Below are 11,619 nucleotides of genomic sequence, written 5' to 3'. Positions count from 1 at the left end.
GATCTACTTAGAGGAAGAGACTTTTCCGAACTGTGTGTAAATCAGGTGGTAAGTGTTGTAAGGTTATTGTGGATACCAGGAGAACTGATAATTTATTGTCTGAGGAGATGAAGCTTGGATTGAAGATGCTTGAGCATCCTTGTCCTTATGAGGTAAGTTGGATATAAGATGATCAAAAGATAGAAGTAAATGAGCAGTGTTTGGTGGATTTTAATATTGGGTTTTTTAGGGATGAGGTCTTTTGTGATGTTGTATCTATGAGTGCTTGTCATGTCTTGTTGGGAAGACCTTGGCAGTTTGATAGATGAAATATTTATCACTGTAGAAGAAACCTAATCACTATTAAGAAAGATGGGAAAAAGTTCACATTGACCTATTTGAAGGAGAAAGAGAAGGAGGTGAAGAATCTAAATCTTGGGAGAAGTTGCAGTACTAAGAAACCGGTTGCAAAGGTTATACGAGAAGGTTTGCAAAAAGATCTGATAAAGCCAATTACAGAGGTCATACCAGAAGGTATGCAGAAAGATCTAATAAAAATGGTTGCAGAGGTTATACAGAAGGGTGACATGAGTTTGCAGAATTGTCTGATAGGTAAGCCTGATTGATAAATGGTACATGAGGACATAAAGCTTATGGAGACAAACTAGATGAAATCTAGTGGCAGAAGCTAATCAGAGTTGCAGAAGAAGGAAGGAAGTAAACATAGACAATTTGCAATCAAAGGAAGATGAACAAAGAGAGTCAGGGGTTAGAGAAGCTGATTGAGAATCTAGAGGAGCTAAAGAAGAGATTGATAGATAAGGAAGATGTTTGGATCATAAATGAGCATGGGGTCTTTATCTTGAATCTTTTTAGATGTTCATGAGTTGCCTCTCATGGAACATCTTCTTTCTACCTGGGGTGTCTAATGCAAGAGCATCCCCGATCGATGAGCAATCTTGCATCAACCAAAAATATTTCCTTTCAGTTTTGTTCTTGTTTAGTTCATTGTGCATTTTTCTGTGTTCTTTTCGGTTGGTACCGGTAGTTGCTTGCTTTTCGTGGAAAATCTTATTTTTGGTTTCTAGGTTGGTTTGTGTGCTTAATTCCATATTTTAAGTTTATTTGGGTTCTTTTAAGATTAGTTATCGATTGCAGTTGACTGTTTCTAGGTTCTGGGACAGTTCTTGTGCTTACCGGTTGGTTTTCCTTCATTAGCGGAGCGATTCTTGGCATGTGGACCTATTTGGGATCTTGTCCGATGTTCTTTGACATTTGGCCAACCTTGCTATTGAATCACACCTCTTGGTTGTTATTTTTTGGAAAGATTTCTTTAATTCTTAGGGCCGACCTAGTTACACATTTCATTTTCCTGCATTGGTAAATGTAATCTTATGAGGCCGACCCAAATATATTTCGGTGGGTATAAATATGATATCATATAATCATTTGTAGGGGCAGAGGAAGTAGAATTGAGAATAAGGATCAAGATTCATATTTAGTGATCCGATTGATTCTTTGAGTCCCGGTTGGATTGTATCTGGCTTGAAGCCTGCATGTAACTGGTTAACTACCAGATTCTCTTTGATGAATATATGATTATAACCAGATGGTTGCCGAAAGTTATAAGAAAATAATATGATCTATTTATGTAATCTTGCTATGTTTTCTAGTTGCTTTCGTTGTGTTACTCTTGTTGCATAAGTCACTCAACTCTCTTTTGATGGTTTCACCGGTTATGGCTGCATCAAATAAGCACACCATTTCACTCAAATCTCTTCCAAAAACCATTACTAACGATATTCTTATAGGGCTTAATTTTTTAATCATAATTCTCATCACTAAATTAGTAAACACAAATCACATTAACTTACATTTTCAAGCATAACAACATCTTTTAACATCTATATAAACACAAGAAAGAAGACAAATATACATTTTACACCATACTTTACCATAGACACTCCCCTATATTATTGAAGAAGTAACACCATGCACCTATTACAAATGGAAAATTTTATTTAAACAAGTTTCCTTAAAGTCAAATGTAATCAAGATATCACTCGTTAACCAAATTCTATTGTCCATACTCATAATAGAAAACAAGATTCATGGAAAACAAACCTCCCAATCTTCTGACTAAAAGTACCAACATGAAGCATAATGTAGTATTAAATAAGGAGAAAGAGTGAATCTCTTTACATATTACAAACACTCAAGTACTCAACAAATTATTCATAGGAATCCCTAGAACATAGTGATATATGAAACATGCATAGGCACCCATTGAGGATAGGGAATATGCAACTCATTGACATTTAAGTATTCCATATAATAGAAGCTTATTTAATCCCAACACACTTCTATCTAACATTTCATATAATCTAGAAAATTACTAGGGCATTTCATCTTGGAAACACATTTTATTTATTCAGTCAGCATTAGCATTATCTATTGACCCATCATGCCCAATGCACTTCTCCATGGTGTCCTCCCTTAAACACACTATTAAAGGTTCAAATCTAACATGATAGAAACATCACTTGACATATAACCGAGGCCTAGGATACTAACATCCAGAAGATCACCACCAAAATCAAAAGAGAAACTCAAAAATGGGGAAATAGAATAAGTTCAACATTAAATTATAAAAAATATTTATAACTTCAAAAATAAATAAGGTGTGACAATTGCCACAAAATAAATAGAAAGAAAAGCCTAGTGGCCAATCTCTCTACATAAGGAAATCCAAAAATCAGGTACAAATCACAATTAACTGAAGACAAAACAACCAACACAAACTAAACCACATAACGGGGTGACTAAATATCAGCCACACCAAAGGGAATAAATGCTACACGACACCCAAGAACATGATGTCATGAATGCGTTAAAGAATGTACATCGGACACATCAGGCAATAGGTTGTTCATAATAATATATCTCTAACTCCTTCCCCTTTTTTGTATATCTGCTGGCTTTTTTAATGGAGCGACTTAGGTTAGATTCACATAATTCATGATCTGGCTTAATGTTGACCCCTATCTATAGTAGGGGCTATGAACGGGATCGATATAATCGTAGGGCGGGACAACTGATCCCCTATGTGGATATGGGGAGAGGAACTCAACCGACTATATACATTCATACAATCGGTCGAGGAACTTGACCAGATGGGAGACAGAGATAGCACCGATAGGGCTTGACCAGGTTCAACTCGGCTCCGGATCTACATCTTCAATTGAGTGGTCCCCTCATTTCGTGTGCCTAGGGATAGAATCACAACATGAGATGGACTGGCCAAAACTCTTACCACTTAAGTAAATTTCCAAGCAACATTTAAAAGCAATTATGGTTTCCTTATTTACTTGCACTCAATTTACCATCATTAATGCAATGCAATCTTTTACAAGAATCTTATGCAATTATCCTTTTATGAAATAAGACATATACAAGGAAGAGATAGAGTACCTCATACACACATAAGGAATACATTCATAGCATGAATAATGTTTAAGATATTCTATCTATAAGATAATCACATTTACCCAATTATATAAAAAATAGATATCAGACCCTCATTTACTCACTTGAGGAAATACTACAACATACACCATTGCTCACAATGCACAACAAATAGCATGCAGGTAATTATAATATCCTTCATGATGCCATAAGACAATTTAGTAATTAAACACTCACACATATATCACATTCTTACTTTTAAGAGGCAAATCTCATTACTTTAATGATAACAAAATTTAGCATCAGATTTTAGTAACAATCACTCCTATCATCTATGATAGTTCTTCCTAACAAATATCCAACGAATAAATTTTCTTATTTAATCATGGAACTAATTACCATGTCCTTACTTGAATAGTTTCTTTTACACTTACATGCACATCATATTAATTCAAACATATATTACACTCGTATCAAACTTACCTCCTAACTTAAATACAGTCATTTAAAAACTTAATGCTTTCTGCAACTTAAGGGAAGTTGTTGGCTATTAACATGTGGTAACATCATTCATCTCATATTTACCCATTCTTCTAAAATCCTTTGAACAAGCATGATCTTTTTAAATTCAAATAAGGTAAGCGGATAACATCATTATATAACCCATTCATTTAATCAAACACAATAAACCAAACACATCTTTCATAAAGCTGTGGTCTTTTATCTTCCTAAATCACATAAAAGGATGATTTCAATTTTCCTATACCCTATTGACAATGCACCTACTTTACCATATTTAACACATGTATTATAACATGATACATTACCCTAATATTTCAAAAGATTTTTTATATCATTTATGCAAAAGATATTTTAACTCATTCTTTTAAAACAAAAATTATCATAGATGCAATACAAGAATTTTTGATCTTCAATTCACATTCAATCTAACCATAATTCACACAAAATCATATCCATAATAAGCAATCAACACTTCTATTCAATATAAAGTACACTTCTCAATATTATGAACCCTTTATCTAAATAGAGTGAAGGAGGAGAGAGAGTGTTACCAATCAATTAATATATGCATGCAAGATCATACATGGTTAAATTAATTTTTCATCATCCTAATTCTCCAATGTAGTCCCTTACCACGTACATTGAAACATGCAAATCCTACATTTCTTAAGGCCTCCTAACCAAGCGGATGCCACTAAGAGTCTTAAATCCCTACTAAAAGGTGAGATCTATACAAACAATCTTTTTCTTAAATTCAGGATCACATATATATGCACTAAGTAGTTCTAATCAGCACAAATACATCATTAGTTAATATCCTTATCAATCATATCAAGATATGAGTAGATGGGAAGAGAAAAATACCTTTTGAACACTATGTAAAGGCACACATATAACTTCCATGCAAGTTCTCATAATCTATACTAAGTGAAATTTATATGTAAAACAAAATCACATCATCTTACTATTCAAATAAGGAAATATATTATTCAACACAATAGGATAGTCCTAAGAATATAACATCAGATAAGGAGACATATACAATTTCATCTTATAATAATATCAATCATATACCTAAATCACCTTAAGTGTTTGAGTAAGCAATAGAAATTTCAAGGAAAACCAAAAGCACATATCATCATATAACAAGTACTAACATCAAGGAGGTAAGAACAAGAAATCATTACACATGATACACGCAATTTTGATTTTAAAAAGGAAATGAAGAGAGAGATCACACACATATACATCTCCAAGGTACTAATAACTTTTCCCAAACATAAATCCAGAAGGACAAGTACAACACATAAACACTATGATTAACATCACAAGACTAAGGGCACAACCTTTGCATCATGAGATTTGATACCAGATACATAACACCCTGCCAAGGAACCCCAACGGATCAAACTAACTGAACTCAAAAAGAGGTGAAATATTTCTTTTTAAAATATTTAGTGTGCATCCTTTAACAAATTTAGGAACAATTCAAAACTTAATTGCACAAGAAGAAGGAATACTAATAAACTGTCCTCTAAGGTTGCCCAACGATGTTACTTAACCATCTAAAATACATAAAAGAAATTAAATCCATTCTAGTTAACATTTGATCCATTCATTGTGCATAAACAAGAAAGATAACAAAATTAAACCATCCATACACATTTAATGAATTAAGAAATTGAATTGCATCCAATATAACATCATAATCAATATCTCAACATAGTAGCATATATGACTCAAACCAACATAGGAATTGTAGTGTCGTAAATTGTACACCCTTCCTAGGGTGGTAGAATTCCACACTTAGTTTAACACCCGCCTTAGTGTGTTTACATCTTGCATTGTAATTTCTCTTTAAGCATTTAATTAATTAATTTAATTAAATCTTAAGTCCTATTTCATCACTTCATACATCATAAAATTGGGCCCTTTATCCTAAGTGTGCCCCTTTTTATTCCTCCTATAAATCATTAAATCATAAACCCTAATTATGTCTTATTTCGACCTTTAAGGCCCGATTTTGCATATCAAAACACCTCAAAATCAGATGTAACTTGGGGATTCTCACTAATATCATCATATCTAATGACCCTAAAAATTTGGTGAAAAGTTGGCCAGATCATGTGCAAAGTGCATGTAGTCCTCGACTTTTTTCCCGAAATTTCGGGAGCATAATTCTATGATATTATAATGCTTAACCCCAAAATATTGGTAGGAAATTCAATTCCTAGGTCAGCCTAAAGATGAAATTAAGTCAAATTAAGATCTAGGGTTTCTTACATAAGAACCCCCTTTCTTCATTTGAAGGCAACTAGGATCTATCTATCTATCGGATCTAAGAATCTAAGAGCAGGTTTTTGGAGCACAAGGAGCCTTCTATGTAATGAAAGAGAAGCCTATGTGGAGTCTTCAACAACATTCAACAATATTTCATCAAGAATTCATCATCAATTAGGAGCCTTGAAGACATTGAAGAATAATAGGAGATCACCGACTGATGATTGGCTTGTATCCCTCCCTTAGGGGTTGGGTATGGTTTCATGTTTTTTTCATGTCTTTGCATGAGCTTCATTAAATTAATTTAAATATTTACATTCATGCTTTAGATAAATTTTCATCATTTATTTAGAGAATTTACTTTGTAAATTATAAGCAATTAGGGTTTACTCTTTAGGGTTGCTCTAGATTGTTTGCTTTCATTTTAGGGTCTTGCACACACACAAGATTCCTACACACACTATTTTACTATACAAATTGGCTATTTGTGGAGGTGGAAATCACCAACACAAGGGGTTGACTGAGGCAAAACCCTACATATCCACCCAAACCCTTTCTTTTCAGTTCCAGGTGCAAAAACAGGTACTTGAGAGGAGTTTCAAATTATAAAAAGGCACAAGTACAACCCAGAACCCTCAGAATTGCTCAAAACTATCAAGGACAGGGGCGTGGCACCATGGTCCTACCCAGGATAGTGGCATGGCACCATGGTCCCCCTCAAAATTAGTGATTTTTGACAGGGTACAGGCTCAGGGTCTCAAAATTACGTCCTCTCAGTTGTAGCTTTTTGTTAGGTTCTTCGGGATAAGGGCGTGGCACCCTAGTCCTGGTCAATTTGTCTCAATTTTTAGCATCAAGTACACATCCAAATTCCTCCCCGTTTCATGCTTTCAGTATCTTAGTTTCAGATCTCCAAGTTTGTCCAATTTCAGTTCATATTGTTGGAATCCAAGAACATTGAGAGGGGGGGGGGGGGTGAATCAGTGTTCTACCGAAATGATCAATTTTATCCTTACTATAACATGCATTCACCAACTGATATATTGGTACATATAAGATTGAAACAAGTAAAGCAATCAATAAGCCAATCAAACAAATGAATACCATAACACAAAGAATTATACATGGAAAACCTCAAAGAGGAAAAACCACGATGGGATTTGTGACCCACAATATCAATCCACTGGCCATATGAAAATATATTACAAAATATGGGGACCTTCACTTGCAGGAAGGATTATAGCCTAGAGCACATTGTTCATCACAAAAGGAGTCTTACTGACTACATACAAATCCAGACTACAAAGAAATGAGTGAACTGCAATGATAACATCTCCTATGCCTGAATATAGTTCTAGTTAAGCTCTAACTGTTCCGGTTCTGAAACCCTAAACCCTTATCGGAATAACCTCTTACATAATCAAAATTATTTGCATTACAATTATCTCTCTCTCATATTACATTTCATCATTTCATAAAATGATCTAATCAACTGACCTATATACACTTGCAATCCTTCATACCTCATGTCGGCTTACATAGATAATTACAAAATGAATATACAAGTCGACTCAATTACATATATACGTAAATATCAAAATCAATTGTCGATTTTTGAATCTTCCAAATGATGTCGGCCTCCAATACTGGTATCCTGAATGTAAGTCATGTGGGCTTGCAATGCTGGTAACCAAAGAATTCCTACCAATGAAGATACCTGCCGGTGCCGATATCGGTGCCGGTGAAGTGTCTGTCGGTAGACAACCAAACCAGAATATGAAGTTGGAACATGTTGCCATCAATGACAACACATTGAAACCAATTAAATTAGTGTCAATTGCCAACAATCTCCCCCTTTGGAATTGATGGCAACACTCATGTGAAAAATGATAATGGTTTCCATCTGCCGGTTTCACTCTGAGATTGCTCCCCTTGAGCTGAATATCCATATGTGATCATTATCTGAACAAAATACTCCATACCTCCTGATGCCAAGAATATATTTTTCACCTATACCTCCCCCTTTAACATCAATGCCAAAAAAATACCAAAAACTAGGATGAAGAATGAAATACTGTACAAAGAGTGTGTCCCAAAATCTCTTACTGGAGCTGAATATACTTGAAAATTTCCAGATAGGATTTTTTCAAAAGCTCTAGATAAGTGTCCCAACCTAATTTGAATGTGCCACAAATATATACAAGTCCATTAAGCATATGAGCATATGACTCTTTCTCATTATGTTCTTCTGGTGTAGACCTACCAACCAAATCAATGCATTCTTTCATATGTACACTTAAAGAGTCCAACTGGGGACTCACCAATCCTCTAAGACCTCTAGCTCTCCTTATGATTTTTTATTTTTCCCTTTCAAGAGCTGAAACTTGGGCTTCCAAAACTAAAATCTGACTATCAGAAGATGTCAAATAATTTGTGCCATCAAAAGAATTGACTATACCTACAATTTTCTCCAAAGTATCCTTAATCTTTTTATCTATCTCTGCAGTAAGTAAACCTATGTTGCAACATACTCTATAAACATTATTACATTGCCTCAAAGCATTATAAATCAACTTTAATTTATCATCAATCTCTTTCTTCTCCAACTCAATCATCTAATCAAATGTATCTCTCTTAGCATGTGTAAACCTATCCAATGCCTGTCGGTTTGATATCTGCTGTAAAGATTGAAAGTCCTTAGAAATATGCTTTGTGATTATTTTAGGTTTGTCAGATGGGCTTGCCCCTTTGTCAAAATGGCACTCCGGGACAAGTCTATGCAAAATTGGAATAGACTGATTGATCAATAACTCATTTGTCTATAGATCCTTCCTTCATCATCTTTTGTGCAACCATCATCATGAGCTTAGTAGAACTTATCTCCGTTATGCCTTTCTACTCTACTTGTGAAGTGTCAATTGACAACAATGATGTGCATGCTACTAGTTCTCTGTCGGATTTTGTTAGGGTTTCAAGCAGATCCGAAGCAAATATGAACTAAAAATCATATGCAGATTTAAATACAAAAGATAAAAAAATAAAATAGGACACAAATAACACATAGATTTAACGTGGTTCACCCAGAATGGGTTACGTCCACCATACACAGCCATCCAATCTTTCTTATTATCCAACAAAAACAGTACATCAACCTTACAATGCCTTAAGCACCCCAACCGCTTATAACATACGTTTTTAGGGCAAAAACAAAGTCGAACTTTTTAGGTTTTTATTACAATGTCGGTTTTCATCAACAAAAAAAATACCCAAAATTTTTTTTCTCGAGAGCTCCCGCCCCCGAACCCTCACTTTCCTCGGGGGTTGCCACCCCCAAACTCCTGCCTGGGGCCTAGAGCCCAGCCCGACCACGGACCTCAACAAGGATACGTGTTGAGTGTACAGTACTTTGCTGATCAGTTGCCACATTTCAACAATCTCCCACTTGGAGACTGATCAGGCTCCACACCAAACAATCTCCCACTTGGAGACTGGTACTACATGACACCACTGTACATGCAACATTCGCTGGATAAAACACTAGGACTTGACTGGTATAAATTCCACAATTATCAATCAAGAAGACCAACAAAAACTAATGAAGAAATCAACTTCTCCTGTGGAATTGCCTTCGTGAACATATCGACAAGATTCTCACTTGTGTGAATCTTCTCAAGCCATAACTGACCCTCCTCGAAAACAATCTAGATGAAGTGGTACCTGAGCTGAATGTGCTTTGTCCTTGAATGAAAAGTAGAGTTCTTTGCAAGATGAATGGCACTCTGGCTATCTGTATACAATGGGCGATCCTCCTGTGTCTGACCCAATTCCTCTAGAAAACATTGTAACCAAATCATCTCCTTGCTGGCTTCTATAGTAGCAACATACTCAGCTTCAGTGGTTGAAAGTGCAACAACCTTTTGCAGCCTAGAAATCCAACTGATTGTAGTTCCCCCTATAGTAAAAACATAGCCTGTAGTACTCCTTCATGAATCAATATCACCTGCCAGAACAGAGTCAACAAATCCACTCAGAGCAACATTAGATCCTTTGAAACATAATGCCTTCATAGTGGTTCCTTTCAAATACCGAAGGATCCATTTCACAACATTCCAATGTTCCATACTTGGATTACTCATAAACCTGCTCATAGCTCCCACTGCATGTGCAACATCTGGCCTTGTGCATACCATTGCTCCCACTCAAATCTGAAAGTCCTGCCAATTTACAAAAAACCTCGCTCTGATACCAATTGTTAGGGTTTCAAGCAGATCTGAAGCAAATATGAACTAACAATCATATGCAGATTTAAATACAAAAGATAAAGAAATAAAATAGGACACAGATAACACAGAGATTTAATGTGGTTCACCCAGAATGGGTTATGTCCACCATACATAGCCATCCAATCTTTCTTATTATCTAGCAAAAACAGTACATCAACCTTACAATGCCTTAAGCATCCCAGCCGCTAATAAAATGCATTTTTAGGGCAAAAACAAAGTCGGCCTTTTTAGGGTTTTATTACAATGTCGGTTTTCATCAACAAAAAAAATACCCAAAAAAATTTTCTCGGGCGCTGCCACCCCCGAACCCTTGCCTGGGGCCCGGCCAGGCCCCAAACCCTGGCAAGGATATGTGTTGAGTGTACAGTAATTTGCTGATCAATCACCACATTTCAATAGATTCCTCTCCCTTCTCCTCTAATTGTTATTAACTTTTATAACTTCCTCTTTTGCACCGGGTGGATTTGCCACTTGGTGTAGTATCAGTTACTGTCGATTCCTCCTTATGAAATGTGTCCTCAACCTGTACAGTCTGATCCAAAGGACTATTGTCCTCAACATTTGTAACCTGTACACTCTTTGAATCTGTTTGTATATCTACATTTTCCAGTATCACCTCTGTGTCCTATACATTAGATTCTACCAAGGGCTCCATATCTAATATCTTAATATCTTTCAAAATTGTACCAATTATACCTTTGCCTTTCCCTTCAACTGAGATGTCTGTGGTATCAGTTTTAGCTTTCGATGAAGTGTAAAAACTTGGGTTTGCAACAAAGAATTGAACCCATTCCTTGTGGGTTTCAAAGACTATCTCATTATCCTTACCTAACATAAGACTAACTATCTTGTGTTTGCTATGAAAGATCTTCCTGTTTGTAACCTCAAGAGTCATATTCAACCCTTCTAGAGTAATGGATGCACAAGTAGTTAACAATTCTTGAATCTTTATGTGCTTATCCTCTTCCATAGCTGATAATACTCTATCATCTAGTTTGTCATATAGTTGAGCCCGAATTTGATTCTCAATTTCCAACAAAGCTTTCTTATATGTATCTAAATACAATAAAACTGCTTCCTCAACTTCTCT

Source organism: Cryptomeria japonica, chromosome 9, assembly GCF_030272615.1.
Source record: "Cryptomeria japonica chromosome 9, Sugi_1.0, whole genome shotgun sequence".
Taxonomy (NCBI): Eukaryota; Viridiplantae; Streptophyta; class Pinopsida; order Cupressales; family Cupressaceae; genus Cryptomeria; species Cryptomeria japonica.
The sequence above is the reverse complement of the archived record's forward strand: the minus strand, read 5'-3'. Positions refer to the sequence as shown.